Genomic DNA, 21786 nt, shown 5'->3' with positions numbered 1-21786 from the left:
TCTCATCATTAACCTAGTTAAAACGGTTCTGTTTGTTCAACACCGAACGTACGTATCACTGCATTTTTATCGCCACTTTAACGAAAAAGAGAAAGCTAACTGATCTACTTGCATACGAACAATACAAATTGAATAGCGCCGAGAAAACGAGTAGTGAAACGAAAGCCAATTATATTCAGAGGAATTTTCTGCATTTGCAATTTACCTAGATTTTTATCATATCGATCGTTCTCATTTTACATAACTGGCAAGGTTGCCTATTCAATGGCCAGTTTGCAAAGGTCCGCGTATATCGCTGGTTAGCGTGTATCCATCGATTTAGAAAGCTTAATTGCTCCGCTAGTGTCTATCGATTCTCGACGAGATCGTGGCGGGACGAGGACGCGTCGCGAAACGGCCGCAGCAGCGAAATAAATTAATTGCTCGACTGGCAATTATGAGACGCGAGAAAGGGGGCGGGGATTTCTGTCTCGGGCCTAACGAGACCCTTATTGCCGCCAGCAATTAGTTTTTACACCGAGCCAATGCGATCAACGCGGCTGCGATTACGGAATTCTACTCTGATCCCCGATTAATCCTTATCAGCGTTGTTATCTTGTATGATCCTTATCGATGTTGTCTCATAGCCGAATTCAGAGAGATTCTAATGACTCGAAGTAAGACGCAAACGAAGAACGATGAAATTACGATGGAGTCTTTGCTTTTGGAAATAAATTAAAAAATTTGTCGCGATAATTTTTTATCGAATGTGCCATGTCGCCTCGCGGAAGCCAAACTGATCAGGCTCGTTCCTTGTTAATTTCTTAACTTCCTTGCGCAAGTATGCGATTGATGTTTCGTTTTTCAAGAAACAAACGACTTACTCCCATAACTTGTCACGAGAAGATGGTACAAATGACAGTAATTTAATAAGTCTCTCGTTGTATGTTCGAAGTAAATTTAAAAGACAGTGAACGTAGGTAAATGTAGTAAATATATTTAATTATTCTGTATTTAATACCGTCTGAGACCTAACATACTTAAAACATCTTTGTTCATTTGCCTATGTCTAAAATCCATGCTTGATCCAATTAACTTTCTCGTAATCCTATAGTAGGATTATTTCTCATATTTCCATTTCTCTTACTATTCCCTCTTGAACTTAAAGTACATAATGTGTCCTCGTTCTTTTCTTATTAAATCAAAGACTCTGCTACAAAACATCGATGTAACTTTATCGCATCAGATACTACGGAACGTAATAACGTAAATTAAAGATCGATGTCCAATTCAATGTCCAAGATTGATTTTTAAACCGTTGAAGCCTGGCTGGCTCGAAAAATCCTACTTTAACTTGCACTTGTTATACATTTGTAACTGCGATGTATATTCTAATAATCGATAATTCATCGATAAGAAGCTACGATGACAAATATAATTCACATGATTCGTGAAAAACTTCGAAATTCCGCGTTGCTGGTCGGAGTATGGGGCAAGCAGGAGCGTTAATTAAACGAGTTAATTAGTCAAGGCGACGCGACCGCGCGGTATGCCGAGAAAACCGCGTTGCGAATTTAGTAGAGATGGTCAGGAGGAGTAGCGTCGGCGGATACCAATTATGGAAGCGCTCGCTTGTTGGTCGAGACTTTTTGCGGAAAAAGACCGATCCCGTGTGATTCTGCACTGTTGCGGTCAGTATCCGCGATCCAGTTGAAAATTAATGATACGCGAAATCGGCGGTAGATCGTGTTTATAATTTAGATTCAATTACACAGCCGCTCTACAAACTTCTGGCTGATACGGTACAGGTAGAAAAAGTCTATTACGAAATCTGTTAAATACCAAGCGTTATAGTTTTCTATCGAGTATCGGCCGTAATGAGATCCGTGCACACGCTAAACGAATCTGAATCACCAACCTTTTTGCTTCTCCTATTTTCATTTTGCTATGCTTCAACGATTCTTATTAACCCGTTGCGCTCAGGAAGCAGTTTAATGCTCCTCTTTATTAATTAATGATTAAATAAACTAGATTCACGAGTGAAAAGTTAAAATAATTTTATTTCTGTCTGATACGATTAAGAAAATATTTTAAAGATATGGTATCTTTGAAACAGTTGCCTGAATGACCACTTATGGGAACGTTCCGCTCTAGAATCATTAATATAGATAAACTTTCTTTCAAAATTAAATGTTCACATATATATATACATTTAGCGTTTCACTTTTTTCTTGAGAATCCAAATCTGAAGTTGCGATTCGCGGGAATAATCTACGTTGGCTTATAACGTCATAAACGGAATACCGGACTAGACGATTATATTTCTTACGAAGTATATCGAATGATAAGTTGTAGTTGTGCGATCCCTTGATCCATTAACGCGCAACCTAACAGTTCAAATAACGTGAAAAAAGGCGGATGACGAGCGAAAAAAGCGAAAGTAGTGGAGGGAAAAAGCGAGAGGCAGCGAGTTTTAACAGCTGCGCGTTACCTTGAATGGATTAGCTTATCGTCTATCGTCGCAGCGTATCCAGGGGACATTTACATTATGCTGACGCCAAACGAAGACCCTTCCCTTTTTAACGTCACCACCCTTTCCCCCTTTCTCTCTCTCTCTCTTTCTTTACCAAATATGCCGCGCATGTTTATCGCAAATTTGTCTCGTTGACTCACGCGTTCTCTTATAAGTCGCAATGAGATCCCTATCTTGATTATTAATTAACATCGAGTTCTTAAAAGGGAAGAATTGTCTTTCCAGTGGGGACTGTTATTTAGTTGTATCTGGCTACTTCTATACGGAAACATATTATCAGCCATCGGTGGCACGACATCGTTTTGATTTTAGTCGTTGGGAAGTTTCAACAAATTTTACTTGAACACCACGGGACAAAAACACGACAAAGTATCCATATTCGATAGCCGATTATTTATTTGTTAGTTAAAGGGCAGAGAAAAAGAGACCGAGAGACAGACGAAACAATCGAACATTGGCGAAAGACACAATCGAGCAGATCGAACGATGCATATTGCGTTCTTTTCGTAAATGCAACGACTTGTCGCGATAAGTAGAGATACGTTTCCAGTAAAATTAGTTTTTATCTCGCTTCTCGCTTTAATAACTCGCTTTAGAACGGACAATAATTCGAAAATATAGCCGATTACGAAGAGATATGGATTTAACTGTGGTCCCAGTTGTGGATAAAAATAATCGTGGCATGATTCACGCGAAAGGTTCTCGTAGGTCAGTATCACCCTGATGTTGGCGTGCCAAGGGTGAAGTAAGGTCTACGTGGGTATATATTGTATGAGTAATTAGCACGTGCAGGCTGGCTGTCTCACGTAGGCAATCTGAATTCATTGGCATCAGTCGTTACACGATGATGCACGAGGATTATTCTCGCTAATTCAGAACTGCGTGAACGTCACGTACTTTCAACGCTACGTGCTTATTGGTCTTTTTAAGAATCAGAGTTAAGCTTTGCATCTGCTAGGGTTTAAGATCGCGGATTATACGTGAAATTTTGTCAGAAAGAAATCACTATCAGAGATATTCTTTGTGATAACTTTGGTTCGTGTCGAATCAAACGAGCCAAAGTAAACATCAAACGACTTTGAAACATACATTCTTGGGAAATATTAATACAGCCTCGAATGATCCTAAGGTAAGCTCGAAATGACCTTGAACAAACTTCGAATACTCTGAAGATGACATCGAGCGACTCTCGATCGTGCCTCGAGTGACTTAGGACGGCTTTAACTTCGAACGTCTTGTACGCAACCTTGCGATGAGTTTCGAACGGCCTTAACACGACCTTCGAATGTCCTCGGCGCAAGTTCCAACGACCATGAAAGAATTTTTGACTGAGAAACTTGTTCAAGGAATGACGTGATTCGCACGAGGATAAACATTGCGAAGTACAGCTCGAAGTTTGACTTTCCAGATACGTTATCTCCGCGCTAACGTGTCCGTTAAGAGCGACATTTTTCCAGAGAATAGCGCATTTGCGAAACTATCGAAGATAACGTTGGCGTAGCTTGCTACGTAGCGCGAAAGTATTCCCGTCGCCGGTGTCTGTTGACTTTGTCGCGGCCGAGCAATTCAGGTTACGATCCCGTGCAATAAAGTTCGGACAGAGTAGAGAAACGCGTTGCTCGCGCCCCGTGTCGATACGATCCTCTTATCCTCGATGGTTTACCATCGCTTTTACGGCCACGTTTTTCCACCGCGAAGCGTATAAACGCCGCGGTTACATACCGCTTGACGCTTTGTAATACCATTAAACGTCTGTTCACGATCATTACTAAGGCGCGCGCGCGTTCGCGCTAGCTGAACGCGGCCAATTGCGACCGTTAATTTACGAGTTAATCGCCGGGCAGATTTACGAAATGTCGTTAAAACGTAAATGTCACTCGACATTACTGCTCTCTGTACTCGCGTCGAGCCGCGTTTCAAGAAACGTTTCCAGCTATCGAGTACGACAGCCTACGCCAGCTACGCGCCGAGACAGCTTTTTAAACGCGTGATTAACTATCGTGAATTACATTCTGGTAATCGGGTACGGCGTACCTGAGATCCTCGGTTTTTCACATTCATTGGAAGATAACACGAAGAAGATCATATCGGAAAGCGCATCGTTAGCAGAGTAATGGCAATTACATGTATCTGTGCTTCTAATGATGATATTGGAAAATTTCAAACAGGATTGCATTAGGCTGTAACATACATCAGTCAGGTTTCCTTTTTCCATTTTATGCCTTTCAGCACTGTACGCTCGAATGTCTTAGGAAATCTATTTTTAATCAAATTTCCGCATTGAATGTAGATTACAAATTTTTAAATCCACGCATGTTTCAATCATAAATTCGTTAATATGTCAGTAGTATATACCTTTTTCATCATACAGATGCTATTTCTTGGTGTCTTTGATATACACGTAATTTTTCCAATTTCTAAGTTGGTATAATAATTGTCCTAGACGCTTGAGCGACAAGCATTAGGACTCAATACTTAATTTTAAGTTATAAGTACAGTGCAAGATAGGAAATGGCATGCACCGTTATATTCTTCAAATCGAAAAAAAGAGGAAATAAGAAATATCGTTCACGAAAGGTCGAGGCATAAAGCTCGCTCGTCAGCGATATAAAAAGGTGTCGTTACAGCGGATCGCTTAATTCCACGGGCATGATGAGCGTCTCAGTAGGACTTGGCCGGTGTTTTTCTTGACGAACCAAGCGGTAAGGGTAGCGTGTGTACGACGGGAGAGAATCGCCGGTCGGTGGAACAGCAGGAACGCGGAAGGGATGCCTCGCGAGGAAGCCAGTTCGTTAAACTCGTTACCGATCCCTGAAATCGTTGCCCCGGAATGCAGCGAGCAATGTTTCTTTTTCTTTCCTTTCGTCTGTTTTCTTTGCCAGGACGGAGAGAAACAAAAGCGCGAAACTCGCAGTGGCGCGACGCGAGAAAAGAAATGAAAACGCGCGCGCGGCGACGCGATGTAAAAATTGAAAGGTGGAGGCGGGAATGATGAATGAAAGAGCTCGGTGATTACGCTAATACTGTGAACGAAGCCGCGGGGGAGCGAAGAACGAAGCAAGGAAGATAACGTCTCGCGACGCTCTGAATATTCAAACTTCGCTAAACACCTGCGAGGAAACATGGATGTACGTGTACCACTGTAACGATACCGTGAAGGTATGTTACACTCGTGGCAATGGCCGAGAGAACGTCCACGTACCCCATAATCGCGAGCTATGTCACACGGCTAAGCGAAGGTTAAATTAAAATAAGTCCTATTAAACTTACTTAATAGTACTAGACTAAAGTAGAATAAATGGATATCCGGAAAAAATTGGACCGAATAGAGTCAACTTGTAGAGCTCTTCGCCGTCGAATTAGGCCACGTGCAGAAACTTTACTCTTCGAACTACAATGTGTCTTATGCACATACAGTGGCTTGCGAAAATATTTGAACACTTAACGCGGAAAGCTTTTATGCGTATCCGTGTGTGTTATATAAATCATTTGAAATTTCATTAGAAACATAAAACAAAAATTATAAAAATGTACTAATAATGTTATAGCGATTAATAAATAAAGTTTGTCGTCATATCGGATCGAGTAATTCGTTCATTTTTTACGCCTGTCCGAATGTTTTCATACGTTGTGAGATGACATTATGAAATGTATTTACGAGACAGATTTTGTCACATTCACTTAACAAAATGAGCAAACGTGAACGAATAATTCCCGATACATTTTAAATTACTTGTCACCAAAGGTTATAAATTTTAATCACTAACAAATTTTACGACCTCGCTGTGTCACTTCCACCTATTCCACACGGAGAATAAAAAGCACTGAAGCGAGGAAAAAGTTGTCTGAAAGAGAAACCAAATGTTCGTGCCTCGTCGCGCGAAGTGACCCAATTTTCGATGATGTTCGCTCGGTGTCGAAAAAATCCGGTCAATGAATTATTGGAAACATAAACTCGGTAAAATTATGGTCTTGGTGAGCAAACACGCAATACGAACGACAAAGAAAAGCGTGAGTGTCTGATTTATGAGAGTCAACGATGCATTGACACGCGAACGTTTAGATAAATATGTTCATCGTCCGTTCAGGCTTCATGCAAATGTTCATGCATCGCTCGGCAACACGTGGTAAACATTAAGCGGGCGGCGTGCATCGTCGAATAAACAGCGTCCAGAGAGGAACTTGGGTGATCTGCAAATCAAACGGGACACGAGGATGGCGCCGGTCGTTTTTGCGTGTTACTCAACAAGCCGTTTAACGATTGCCACTCTATCTGCGACCACGTATACGGTTCAGGAGAAAGAAACAATGGTATATTGAAAAGGGGATAAAATAAGGGGAGCACGACAGAAAATTAGAGACATTTGGCGCGTAATTGATAGGCCGATTACAGAGAAACGCACGGGTATACACATAAACGATGCTATCGCTATACGCTTACACTATCGTTTTAAGTAGATTAATAATCTATTCCAAAACTCAATATACAATATATTATGATATACTATATAATATACTCAATATACTATATACAAAATGAAAAATTTCGCATTCATATAATAGAATAATGACGAATAATGATGATATAGTAATACGCGCTGAAACGTGGCACGCGAAACATCGACTAACTGTTTAAAAATAAATGATTTTTCGTTTAAAAATTGCCCAACTATTTCGTAAACGTACGTTCTGAGAACGTCCGGCGACAGAAGCTGCTGACGTTTGTCTAGTTAAATTAAAAAACCGACGACGTATCCGAGTAATATCCCTGACAAAGTTCTAAAGCGGTCTATTAAAAACTTGCTTCATCCAACTCGATCTGCGGCATCAAAAACGGATAAAGCATCGTACGTGCGGCGATATCAACGAGTCCGAGCTCGTGGTCGTGTTCTTGGATCAAGTGCAATTTGTTAGACGACTGGAGAGCGTGGCTTGACGGCACGAGGAATGACACGTACAAGTTCCATTCAAAAAAATAACGACTCGAGACCGGTGCATCCCACACGCGCGTGTCGCTACGTTCTTTGTCCCACCTGTCTCTTTTCTCGCGTTTCGCCATACGAACTTCGTTGGCAACGCTCCAAAAACCTGGGTGAACCATGGTCTACCGTACTTTGGAAAACAATACGATTCATTTAATTTCTATCAAGCTCGTGTCTCGCATTTTGTTGGCTTCCTGGCGCCAGCCATTCTCTGTCTGGCTAGAGCGGCACCTATACTACTTACTATGACCCGCGTTAGCAATCGAAAGTCGGAAAAATATCGATCTCGAATCGGTTCGGCAACTCTGTTGCTTCTCTAAAGAGTTGTAAATTTCACTGCTAGACAATCTTCAAGCGAAAAGTCGCCGATCTTCAAACGCAACTAGGCGAACACCGTGAGCTTTTATCTCGTGATGTTCGGCTACTAAATAGCTAGATAATCTCTAAAGGACAAGTTTCCAAGTAAATAAACCCGAAGCAAAGATTCCATTGCGTGGCTCGTCTGTTTTCTGCATTCACTGGAATTTTACTTGTACGGACATTTAAAATTTGTTGTACAAAACGTGTATAGTCGAGGTAATTTGTTATAAAACGGAACAAGGTTTTCAACACCTTCTGGAAACATCAGGTATCATCGAGGGAATGCGCTGTCTATAAAAAGTATTTGCACACTGAGTCGTATTGGAATGCCATTATTCTGAATTACGAGCCGTTTGGTCGATCGACGAGAGGCGAGACAGGGGTAAAGGCCAGTTACCCTTTCCACGATCACACGAGAAGACAGGTTTTTTCGCCGTTCGTGGATCTCGTTAGCGGATGATGTACCGTCCGGACCCACGTTCGTTCCCAACCAATCGATATCAACTACGACACGTCCTCGAAATTTACGCGATTCCCTCCGATTTTGCGATGCGGACTGCGCGTCGATACGTCACGGGGCTGACCGTAAATCGGTCCATTAGCTAATGTAAATTGTCACCCGTTAAGGTAAACCGGTGATCGGTGAATAATGACCCGGTTTTCATTAGCCAAGTACACCGTTAACGGTTCGTTGCCGTATCGTCTTATTAAATCGATCAACTGGCCACGTGACGAATCTACATAGTATGGGGCACTTTAAAAAAAAAAAGCCAACTTGGATATCATTGCGGATCGTAAATAATCCTTTGTATTACGGAAGAAAACGTATCTCTGATACTTCGGGTTTCAATCGTGTTCTTATTAAAACGTTGCGCTTTGTTTCGCCCTTTTTTCAGGTTTGCCCTGAAAACGTGAACTGCAATATTTACGAGACGTTGGAACAGAGCGCAATGTATTATTAAAAATACGACGGAGACCCGAGGAGCCACAAATATGTCGCCTAGGCTATCGCGAAAGTCTAAAATCTAGAATATAGGAGGAAACGTTTGTGTATTAACCACACAGACCGACCCAGTAATAATCAGCCGTGGGTGGTGGTTTTTATGCGAAGAAATACGAGCAACATAGAATAAGATTTTTAAGAGCACACTTTATTCTATATTTTCTATTTAATTTGTCACGTAGAACCACCCTCTTGCCGATTATTCATCCTATGATTATACGGAACATCCTGCGTAGATTCTCCTTAGAGGCTCGCGAGGGAAACAACATTGCTGAAATAAAGAAGACCGCTTGTTACGATAAACTCGAGTCCCTGACGCGACATGATTACTTTCAATTCTCGTCTTCGTCTTTCGCTCATCCTTCATCCTAATTACAATCCGCTAAGGAAACCTAGAAGACCGACCAACCCATTTTCTACACTCACTGGCGTGACCATACTAATAGCTTGCGACACGATCTAACAAACCAACGATAAGAAGCATCGATCACTCGTTGTCCTGATAGATAACATCGAACTGCATCGAGTTCGAACCACAGTGGAATATAAACGATACGCGTAAATCGCACGTAACCCAGAAAAGATAGGAATGAAACCAATTGTGGTTGAATCGATACGCAGTTCTGTATCGATAAACAGTTTTAGTTTCCTATTATGCGGTGTATTGAAGAAAGAATTTCGTACATGTATGTGTATATATTGGTGTATCTTTGGGGGAGGTGAACAGGGATGAAGAGGACCACTCCGAGACAGAATATACGGTGCATGGAAGATAACGCGAAGTATACCGCAGTGCAATTCACGTTAGCGGCGTAATTGCTTTTGCATCGATTGTCCTCACGAGGTCGGCCGTCTTCGCTGCGCTCTATATAAACGGAGACTTAGCCTGCGCCAGCCTCGACAATCGCGGCTACGATCGTCATCGATCTTTAGTAAAATAGTAACAAAATACAGCAGCATATTTGCAACATCTAATTATTAACACCTATTGACCAATTACGACCTATTAGATCTATCTTTAAAGGCGGATAATTTAAGTAATTTAATTGTTGCAACTAGAGCAAAGTAGTATTTAGACGTACGGTAGATACTACGGTATGCAACAATAGTAGCTTAGCAAAAGGATGCTACAATATTAGGTACATCTGCGGTATCTAGATTTATATCAAAAGCAGATAATTTTGATAATTTGGAACAATCAGACTGTTACATCGAATCGTTACATCATTGTAACTCAGCCAGGTATATTACCTAAACTATATGTCTTTAGTATAAAACTAGATACGATGCAGATCCGATATCTTGCTACTATTTTTCGCATAGATCGGCGTCAAAGGCAACGGGCAGTTGCCGCAGACTAAATTATTTACATTTGCCGATCTACTCGATCCTAGCAATTCTACGTTAACGATCGAGCTAAACTCGATCAAATACCCTAACACTACGTAATCGAATATTAACAGGGAGAAACGTATTTATAAACGAAAAACGTATTTCTACGTTGCCCGGCAACAAAGTGTTAATGCCAAACTGTAAATCGTAACCCTATCTCCAAATGTTCGTAAACATTTTTCATAAATTATTCCTATCGTGCAAGTGGGTAAATAGAACATTCCTCGAGTACAATTCTCATTTACCCGTAAGTACAACCCTACCGATCGCTACTTGTACGGTTCTCCAATGCAGCTGCGAAAGAATCGGAAATAGGTCACTGCACCAGTATCACACGAGAACGAACATGGTCGACGAAGACACGCGCGTCGATGAAGAAGACGAAGAGGATCGGTAGCGCACGCAAAATCGGTTGCTCGGAGCGGCGACCGGCCACTACGCTAGGCGGAACGCACGGTGACGGACTGAGCCACCGATTCTCCCACACCCTTGGCGCATTTCACCAAGCCACAGCCGAGGGCGTCCGAGCGACGCCGAGCCTCGCCGATCTTACGGCTCGTTGCACCGAAAGCTCCGATTCTGGTCGTCTCGCTTGCTCCAATTGTCGCGTTACATAGCCCGATACTTCACGCCGCGGTTATTGCAGCCGATAAAAAGTAAGTAGCCTGTACTCGCCACCCCCTTGTCGAGTACAATCGAAGCAGAGCGCACGAGAAGAGCCGGATATCGCCCGCCACGATCTGTTCCATCCCCTTCCGATCTGTCTAGAAGTGTGACAGGGTGCTTTGTTCAAGGCCGAGGGACGAAGCTTTCTTGCTGTGTCTTATCTCGTGGTGCATGGTTTACCAGCTACATCGATCGAGCATAATCGATGAAACGGTCGTGCAGATATAGAGAGGTGGGAAGGAAATGGAAGGCTAGAGTTTCCTTGAACCAAATACTAAGAAGCATCAGGTCGTACAACAAGTTCGTGACGGGATGTTTGTAGGCTCTCCTTTATGTGTTTCAGCAACGCAGAGGATAAACGACTAAAACGATGAATTTTATACGGTCGAGTCTAGCCATAAATACGGCGACTGCAAAGAAGCGCTCCTTTTATCAGGCTCTATATTTCATTTTCCTAGTAGTAAATTTTTGTGGTTGTATGAAATCGCTAACGAATGATACGAAAATTAATATACTTGCACTTAAGTTATTGGCATATATATGCTATAATAAATACAACGGTGTCAAATACTTTTCGCGACCACTGTAGATCGAATATGTTCATAGTTTTATGGAAAACGTAGATGTGGAAAAATGTAATAATCGGCATAGTCGAGTTTCGTGCGAAACGATGATGAAACTCGAAAATATGGAAGCATAATACACAGAAATTATTCATAAGGGCTTTCTACAAATGTTCGAACACGTTCGTGAGCAACTGTATTGTTTGAAGCAAGTCGTCGTGTAAATTACTCGACCCAGAGGGCACGAACGAGGGATAAAGGACTAAAACGTCTAATCTTATGCAGTCGAGTTCAGTCGTGAATAATTTGACGATGTTTATCCGTTTATGGGGAACGTAAACGTAGAAAAATATAACAACAACGATGGTCGAGTCTCGTTAGGCCGCTAATGATATTCCAAAATGTTTCGCGTAACACAAACGGAATATTCGTAAAAGGTTTGCACGAGTGCTCGAATATCTTTGTGCTGCGTGTTTGAGGCAAGTCGCCGCGTGGGTTATTACGTCCCACGTGAGAGCGTGCCTTTCCATTCGTCTTATCGGCATTCCGGGTGGCGAAGTCAATTCTCGGCGTATCGAAACGGACGCGATCCATCGTCAACATGAGCAGCAGTTTTAATTGCACGAAACATCGTAACACCATCGGTGGATCGCGTATTCGAAACGCTTTATAATGCGAATGCCGCATGATTTATACGCTTTATGGACCTTTACGATTCATGGGCGGGACAATTTACGACTGTTCGAAGACCTTTACGGACCTTCTTATCGATAGCGAAACCGCGATCGTTTATTGTGCGGCACTTCGCGCCATTGACGCCGGATTATTTATTGCCAGGAAGTGTGAAAATCACCAGCGTGTCTGTCGACTAATGACTCTGCCCGATTAATAGAAACAGGGACGGGATCGGGTCGAAACGATTCCATTAAGAGTGATCCTCTGGTTGCGAACGATCGCCGTTTAAAGGCAAACGATGTGGAACTTGTATCTGACATGATTACGAAGGAACGCGACGTGATATTGCAGCGATTACGGAAGACAGGTAAGATCACGAGAATTTCGCTGGACTCTCTAATTGCGAGAGACGTCGAGATCCACGTGATAAACGATCCCTGCAATTTCAAACTGTGATACAGTAGACGACAAACGGAAGTGTAAATATAGAGTACGCGACAAAAGAAAGTTTATAAAATAAGCAATATAAAAATGCTGGAATGTCGCAAAATGAATTTATATTTGATAAGAGCAACGAAGAAATATAATATATACGATAGATAAAATCACTGTTACCAATATATAATATCAGTATAGTACGAGAGATACTAAAATTCATAGCGCAACAATTTTTAAACTTCCATTTGTCCAGCGCTGTGGATACAGAAAATGGTACAAAAATACCAGAATTTCATAAAACAGAATTGCACGTGACAAGATTAGCGAATAAATGTAGCATGTAGGCTGCAAACTTTTGCATTTATCAGATTGCAAAATGCAAAAATACATAGATTGAGCACAGTATGTGAAAAAAAGATATATATACTACCTGAAGTACAATATCGTTTACGATATTTAACAGATAAAACAATTTTCTGGTCAGGTTCCATCTTATAAATAATACATATTCGCAGAAATATGAATTTGCATAAATATCCATAATCTAGTAATATATGTATATTCCAGAATAGATGACTGTCAGCAACATGATGGAAGAAATTTGTACAAAAACTGTCAGTGTCACGTGTCAGAATGTACACGAACAAATAACTTAGCAGCTTTAAACTTTCCTCTATCCGCTATCGCATGACCATTTCGAAATTGACTTTCTTAGTATTTATCAAAAACTAATATTGACTTTCCCACCGGTAATCCAAAATTTCCTAAACTATTCTCGATTCTGTAAATATCTCGTCGTGAGTATTTGTGCACGACAACCGTCCTTTAATGGCGTACGTCACACCTGTTTGCCAGTTCGTAATATTTGTCCACCTATCGGGCCTGCTAAACAATCCGAGTAACGGTTCATCGTTCCATTGGGAAATGAATCGTCCTTGCTCGTTGGGAAGATTCCGATTTTAGTCGTGAAGTTTCAGCAGACCGATAAAATAGAATGGGAACGAGCAAGAACGAACATCGATTCAGATTTCTAGAACAGAAAACTTCGCAAAGATATGCAAATCGCGGGCGGAGGTTCGCGAGATTGCGGAAATTCTCGGCGGGGAATGGTCCGAATTAAGGAAAAAAGGGGCTAGCTGTCTGGGTTAGGATAGGTATAGTATTAGTGCAATTAGGATAGACCGGGTGTGGCTTCTTAATTAACTTCGCTAATTTCTCAATTAACGCTGTCCTCCGCCAGTTGCAGCGAGACAGAAAAGACACGTTTACTTTCCGCTTGATCCAAACTGCTCGCGCGAATAATAGATTCAAATTCTATTTTCTATGGCCCGATATTGATAGGCGTTTAAGGAAATACGCTTTGACAATTTCGCAAAATCAAATCTTTGTTTCGTAATTTTCTGAAAATTGTATCGCTGTACGATAAAGTCGATTTAATTGGAGATTAGTAAGATCGTGCCATGATTTATTTTAATGCAAAATTATGACGTTAGAGCACGCTAAATTCTGAATAAAACTCCATAGTAATCAAATAAATAAACAGAGTTTTCCAGGAAGAAACCGAATAACTTTATCAGTATGTTTGCTAAGTCATTCTAAAAAGAAAAAACTCATATACGCTATGGACCTTGTTTGATTCGTTTTCGAGGTAATTGTTGTTTACCTTGCTCAAGCGTGGCACAAAATACAAGGCAAGGGGAAGCAGCAGAATGTTTACAACACTTACATCAGTCCGACGTCCGACTCTTGGTTTCAAGCTGTCAATTTCAGTTCAGTGATTCAGTTTCTATTCACGACGCCATATAAATTTTCTACCGTAGAATACGCCGATATGGCATTACAGGCAATGCAAACAGAATGCAAGTGACAGTATCAGAAATGAAACTACAAGAACTGACTGGCAACGATCCTGAAAACTTCGAATAGAATAGATTCGTGTTTACGGGAGGAAGGTCGCCGCATTGAACACACCTCTTGTAGCCTGTACGAGTAAAAGAAAGATAAGAGATATATGAAAAATAAAAAAAGGATTACTCTACGCCAATTACGACAATGTAGAATATATCTTGTCGAAATAAATAAAGAAAACAGGTGAACCAAAACCCACAGTGTATATGACATCTTTTATTCAGAACGACCTGTTTCTTTTGGAACTCAACAAGTCGGATTCTGCATAATGTTACTTCGCAACATTCATTCAAGTAATATTTACAAATAATAATCGCAAGTTTAATTCTAGTAAAATATTGTATTATATTCGCGCGTTTCTTTCTGACGATGTTACCTAAATCATTCACATTGTTGAGCGTCAATTTATTTAGTTTAAAAACAATGTAACGGAACGTGGGTTACGGATCAGTGTACCAGTCGACGTAAATCAAAAGATCACTGCGTCAAATTCCTCTGTCCGTTCGCTGAAACCAAGGAACGTCCTTGGGAAAAGTGAATTTACGAGGTAAACCGGCGCAGGATAGGTGTATAGGCGCGCCTATAAAAGCGGAACGCCAGTAAACAACAGAGTATACGACGCGTTAATAAAGAAATAAGATTCCCGTTAATTGCGAGGACGGCCGGGGTAGTTTCGCGCGTGCGTCGATATATCGTCGTCTGCGTGGCAAAATGCCTTCCAGCGTTTATTGCGTCGCGATGCCTTCCCGAAGAATTCGTCTCGAGCCTTTAACACACACTGGCTGGCCTGCTGGGATGAAATTCTCGAGACAGAAGACAGGCCGGAAGTAAATATCCGGGGAAGGAAACCGGCCTGGGCGATGGAAAGTAACGATCTTTCTGTCTTTCCTGGAAGAACCTAAGCAAGAAAGAACTGGAGAACACCGAAAGCTTCGCTACGTGTGCTCCACCCACGAACCAAACAGGAAAGCTCGTACACGACATTGGGTATCTCTACCTCGATGAAATCAGACGGATTTTTATTGGCGATCGCATGCCGCCTGCCGTGATGGCGACCTATAGCGGCAAGGGAGGGAAACGGGTTGCCCTTCTGCAATCTGACTGAGCCATTTGACCGATCGATACCGTTTAGGTCGTGTAAATATTGCAAATTGATTTGCGCGTGACGTGGAAGATCGCGTGCGGATGAATTGGAGAAATTGCTAGGTTCGCGTGCAGTTTTGCGTATTCGAACGGCGAGTGCAGTCGAAGTTCGTTTATTGGAACGAAATTTTAATTAATGTCCGATTAACTGAAATTAAATGGTTGAATTCATTCGTGTGAATGTGAGCTCCTATTAGGCGAACGAAAAATAGTACGTAGCAGGGAAATTTGCAGAGGTCCAATTATGCATATAAAGCGTTTGTCTCTTGATAAGTAATGGTAAATGGAGTTTCATTGGATTTTTGGATAAATGTAACTGTACCACGAACATATTTGCCAGCAGTACGCAAAGAGGTTACGAGCAGACGGCCAACTGTTTGCGAATATGAATAAGGCTGCGCCTTTATGTTAAATTGTATATTGAACGAATATTTAATTGTTGAAACAAATCTGATTGTCAGCCGAGCTCGAAATGTCTGAGCTCGCCTTGGTTTGTTTAGGATCTACGTTGATTAGTCGTTGAAAATGTTCATTTCCGCAACAACGTCGTTCTAAGCGTCACGACCATCTCTCAAACTGTTCGCGATACTTAAATCTTTATATTTCAATCTCGCTGTCGCTTTAGCGAACAGAATATACTTAACATTGTCAAGAGACATTTGAAATGAAAGATCACGTACACCAATAAGTTTAAGATACTTTCTAAGTTTATCTTTAAGTCAGAAAAAAGCAATTGGGTGGAAAGTGACACAGGGAGAATACAACAAGGTTAAGGATGAATATCGCCACTGTTTCAGAACTTAGAACTCAGAAGAGTGGTTCAACACAGAAAATGCAAAGTAGCACTTCGAAATTCATGGAAATTTCTGAGAAATCGGTGGACGGATCGAAGGAATTTCAATGGGAAGTTTGGCCATGAGAACAAAACAATTGCCCGTGGTAAGAGGCATGAACGACACCGAGGTTCCTCCCTATGGAAAGACAACAGGAGACACTCCTCGGGAGAGTTATCGATCAATGACCCCAATAGCGTTTCATGAAAGTTATCAGCTTTGCCGAGACGATACCCGTACGATATAAGATTACACGTTTGATAAGCTATTGTTCCTGGTCAAATCCTTGTCCTGTACTATGTATCGTGGACCAGCGATAACGGATACAAAGCATACCATAATCGTGCTGCTTAATTCAATCTGTCGTATCTGTAATAAGCCATGTTCGGCTTATCTGGAATCATACGGGGCCGCATAGTTCACATACTGTAACTGCACCGGCGACCATGCTAAACGAGAACACGAAAAATGTTGCAAAGTTCCTTCCTCGAGATCCAGCTACCGTACAGTACTTTTATACAGCCTGCTTAATAAGGACGTGTACGGAAGATTTTCTTATCTAGATGAAGGCATAATGAAAAAATTCTGAGAAAAAATCAACGTGGTAAACTTCTTTTACGATGTGTTAAAAGAAAATTTTATGCGACTGTCTGGTCTTTCCAACGGGACCATGTTTTTAAGCGCGAGTATTGTATGTGTAGAAAACATTTCGAAGCTACATTCTCGCGTAGAGGAAAGGAACGCAGGTACACGGTAACATCGATAGCGATTCTAGCAATGCAATCTTTTTCCCAATGACAGAAAGTTCAGAAAATCTTTTAGCTGGAAAAATAGAACGTGTAATATAACATACATAATACAAATGGACCGTAATAAATAATTTTTATCTTTACCACGGAGAAGGTAGAATACGAGATAAAATGAAATACCCTAAATTTTTGTAATCCGACATAAATTACTGCACTCATCTATAATCCAACGCGATATCATTCGAGCGTTAATTGCTAAACGGAGCATTCAGCAACGGCAAAAATTTATATGTTCCGAACGCCTTTAAATTCACTTCTCTCCGCAGCGCATCGAGTTTCACGTTGCTGAGCCACGCAGTGCCACTCGGAAATACAAGTTGAAAATCATAGAAGCGACGAACAAATAGTTGCAAGTTCTTCTGGAAGAGAAATCGGTAGAACGTAGCAGAAGTAGGTCAGTCCGGATGGTTCCCATAAGTCAAGGAAAATTCCTGAATAATTAAGCGGAAGATTCGCGACACGCGCTGGCAAGCGCGACAAAGTGTCCTCGAAGATAAGATTTTGCGGAGTTCTTGAGATCGATTCCGCACGGTGGCTTTCTACTGGTGCGAACTTTGGTGTACGCCGCGGGTAGAATACGTCAGAAGGAAAAGAGCAGCCGGAGATTCAGTCGGGAGTTAAAGCTTGACGGAAACTGCGGACTTCCATGTCGTTTGTTAGCGCCAAGACGGCAAAGTGCATTTCGTAGTTTACCGCAAGTTTCGCTGTGGGCGAGGTTTGTCTGTCTGGCAAACCGAGTCTGTGGAATATTGCTAGGTGAATGAAGCCCGTGACGAACATTCGCTGCTACGCACAGCAGAATCGAGAAAGAGAGAAGTCTAGAAATCGCTACATCGTGTCACTTTGCTTTTAGCATTTCGATTTCTCAAGTAATTCTAACGATATCCCATTAAGGGTAGCCGGCAACGTTATATCACTGATTTACGTAAAATCGATACGCGTCCCATAATGTGCTATCGGCAGGTTCAGGATAAACGTTGGCGAACTCCGGTTGAACGACCTCCTGGCAAATATATCTTCAGCACGCGTTGCAGATTCTTTGGATAGTTCCCGCTACCATGCGTACCCGCGTCTTATAAGCAGTCTACACATGCTATAACGCGTTCCACGATGCAGATTTCAACGTGTAAAGCATCAGTGCCGAATCTTCGGTTTCTTCGGATCGAACGTCGTATTATCATCGTAAGACCGCGGATGTTTATCCATTTATGAACAATTTTAGGGAAAAATGTAGAAAATACAAATGACAAATATGTATATATAAAATATATCAAATATAGTATAATAAATTATACAAATATGCAGATACATGTAATATCCAAAGTAAAATAAATCGTTTAATAGATTTAGTGAAACTTCCAGTTTCATCATCATAAAAGGCTCGCTGTATTTACCGAGCAAATATACACACACTTAGCAAGTTATTGACACGATCCATGATCGACGTCGGTCGACGAAGTAAAATTTATTCACCAGTTGAAACGATGCGTATGAAATTCTCTGCAGCGCAAACTGCTCACTGTGGTTCCCATATCTCGATTCAAATAATTCGAATTAGTATGTTCGCGGCGAAATCGCCCGAAGGACGAGTACGCGAATTAATTTCCGCCAGGACTGCGATCGCGTTGTTACGCGTTTCCACGCGAATCGTACGATCTCCGTCAGATAGGGGACGGAATTAACGACAGCATTACGTTTATCCGACAACGTTGACACCTCTGCGACCAGTGTTCTATTTCCATGGAAATTCTGCCTCGGTAACAGGCTAACAGCTAACGAGATCATCGCCCATAGGCGAGCGACGCGCGCGAACAGTCGTCGAAAATTCGAGTTCCTTGCGGCAAAAGAAGACAGACCTTTACGACCGGGACGAACTTGACTCTTATTCGCGTAATCATGCAAATTCCTGGCAAGAGAAGATAATGTTCAGCCGCAGAAATAATCCAAACTAGCCGTACGAACGTCTACTTTCGATGGCCAGACCGTACTTCCGGGGACCTTGTAGGAACAGCGATCCTGCGGGTGTTTCAAACCGTTTGCCGGCCACCTGTTCAAGATTTGCTTATCTCCTAATTAAATTGTTCTTACCATCGAAGAAGGTTAATCAGTTCTTGCTGTTCTGCAGACGAGATATCGCGGGACTAATTGTACGAATACTTTTGTCCTTCGCTGTAAATGACATTCAAAAGCTATTTAATCTGCTGGCGTGATCGTGAGATATCAAAGGCAAAGGAAGTTGTAGAATTAATCATACGAATACTTTTTATATTTCACTGCGAATAGTATTAAAAAAGTATTCGATCTCAATGCTCTTGTTGTGATTACGAAATATCAAAGACGAATACGATACAACAAAGTGTCGTAGAAAGCCAAAATTTCTGAAAGCAGCCTGGTTGGAGTTGGCTTCAAGGTAATTTGAAAGCACGGACGGTCGTTAGAACCACATCTCGCGGCCGCTGGCTGGCTGACTGCATTTTAACCTTATTCCATTGGCTCGCCCAGTCGAAAGAGATCCCTTTCTTCGCCCGGCAAAGTACGCACTTCAGGTTGCTTTGCCTCGGGTCTCGCGGTCTCACCTTCGCAAGCGCAGCTGGCTAAACGTTTGCTCTTGCTTTCTCGCATTTTCGGTGTGGTAATGTACTATGTAATAACGGTTATTTATAGGCAGTAAATGCCGTATGCCATTCTCCGCGCTTTCCTTCTCCCCCGTTCATCGTTTCCTTCCTACGACCGCGACGGTCCACGATAATTCTTCACCGCTTTGGAATTCGACCGATTTTTATTCGCCTTTTATCCTACGACGCGATCCTCTACCCTCTTTGCCGGAATTCTTTTCGAGCCTAGTTTCCAAGTAACATGCGCGAGTTCAGAAAAATCTATAATTCAGGCACGAACACTCTAAATATTAGATTGTTTTAATCGATTCTAATTTATTTATTATTTGTTTAATTCTTGGCTCTCGGCTTTGAGTGGCTTCCAGTTTCCGCTTTATCACCGTACATCATCTGTACGTTATAAACCAATACTATTTCTCTTCTACACTTTTACTACGTTTACACTATGACACTTATTTCTCTATTTAATCAGTTGTAATTAAAGTTAAGAAAAATTCAAGGGCAATGTATTTGCATAGAAGTAGCATCTTACAGAATACCAAGTTGGTGCATACGATATGTCGTTTTAAAATTAACACATTAACACATGTGATTTCATGAAGATATTAGATTGTCCTAAAAGCTTCTTTCGTTTTATAAGGAAATAGTAGATGCACAATATTTTTTGTTTTATCTTATTTTATTTAATTACATATGATCCATTTTACAAATAATATAAAACGAAAAATGTTGTGCATCTATTATTTCCTTATAAAACGAAAGAAATTTTTGGGACAACCGAATATCACAGGTCCATAATATTTCACGTAATTGTATGTATTTTACCAGCCATTAATTAATCCCGTTATGTATAAGATATATAAGAATCATCACTTTTAGAATCAACAAATCCGACATTCGTTTATTTATTTACGTATGAGTAAAAAACAATGATGAATCTAGAACCACGTGATATTAAACGAACGACTGCGCTATAGCGTCCAAGTTATCGATTCTCTGGAAACTGGAACAATTTTAACGAGTCGAGATATTCGCCAAACTTATCCCAGGGGGATAAGGGGACAGGCGACAGGATCGTGCAATCTGTCGTTATATAATGGCGGATCACGTTCGAGTGGCATTTGAAACGTCGTTAATTGCACCTGGTGAGGAAATTCTCGTGGTTCGTGGGATCGAGGTAAAGACGTACCAACGTGGCCGGTTAAGAACAAGAGGATCCATAGACGGGCGAGGGAAGAAACTGAAAGCAGCAGCGTTTTTCTGGCGAGAAAACTTATTTGCCGGTCTACGAGGGGTAATTCGCACTTGGCAATTTCGCGCTACGGCTCTATAAAGCTGCAGTTCCTTTGAAATCTTTCCTTTCGCACGTTTCACTCTCCACGGCTGAGTAATGGCGATGGAGAGAAGCAGACATTCCAGACAACATCAACATTAGACTATGGTTACAGTGGATTTTCGAACGAAATAGAAATAATGCTCTGACGAATACATCGGAGTAATCAAATATTGCACGCTGTATTCTTTTGCAAGTGCACGCAAGGTTTTATTTTCATATAAAATCTACCTAATCAAGAGCTATTTCTTTAGGAATTTTACAACAATTATTCTCGTAACATTTTTGGCAATCTATAGGTACATCAATGAAAAATAGAGAAATTTATTGCTCGATATATACAATTGCTCACGAAAGTGTTCGAATACTTATAGAAATGTTTAACGCGAAATGTAAAACTGTGTATCGTGTACCAAGGTAAAATTCTCTATCGTTTCCATCTTTGTAATTAATTCAAGAAAATCGATTACCGTTTAACAACTGGCAAACAGCAAATAGGAATTACTTTTCACTATATTACCGTGTTTGCCGTAATTTAATAGAAATTCGTTACA

General features: G+C 41.2%; 1 protein-coding gene across 3 annotated transcripts in view; it reads right to left on the bottom strand.

Annotated features, from left to right (window-relative positions):
• LOC126924336 (colorectal mutant cancer protein) overlaps positions 1–21786 on the bottom strand; it is a 59225-nt gene that overhangs the window by 16810 nt on the left and 20629 nt on the right. The window lies entirely within an intron of this gene.

The sequence above is a fragment of the Bombus affinis genome, chromosome 14 (assembly GCF_024516045.1).
Source record: "Bombus affinis isolate iyBomAffi1 chromosome 14, iyBomAffi1.2, whole genome shotgun sequence".
NCBI lineage: Eukaryota > Metazoa > Arthropoda > Insecta > Hymenoptera > Apidae > Bombus > Bombus affinis.
This window is presented reverse-complemented; position numbering and strand designations above follow the sequence as displayed.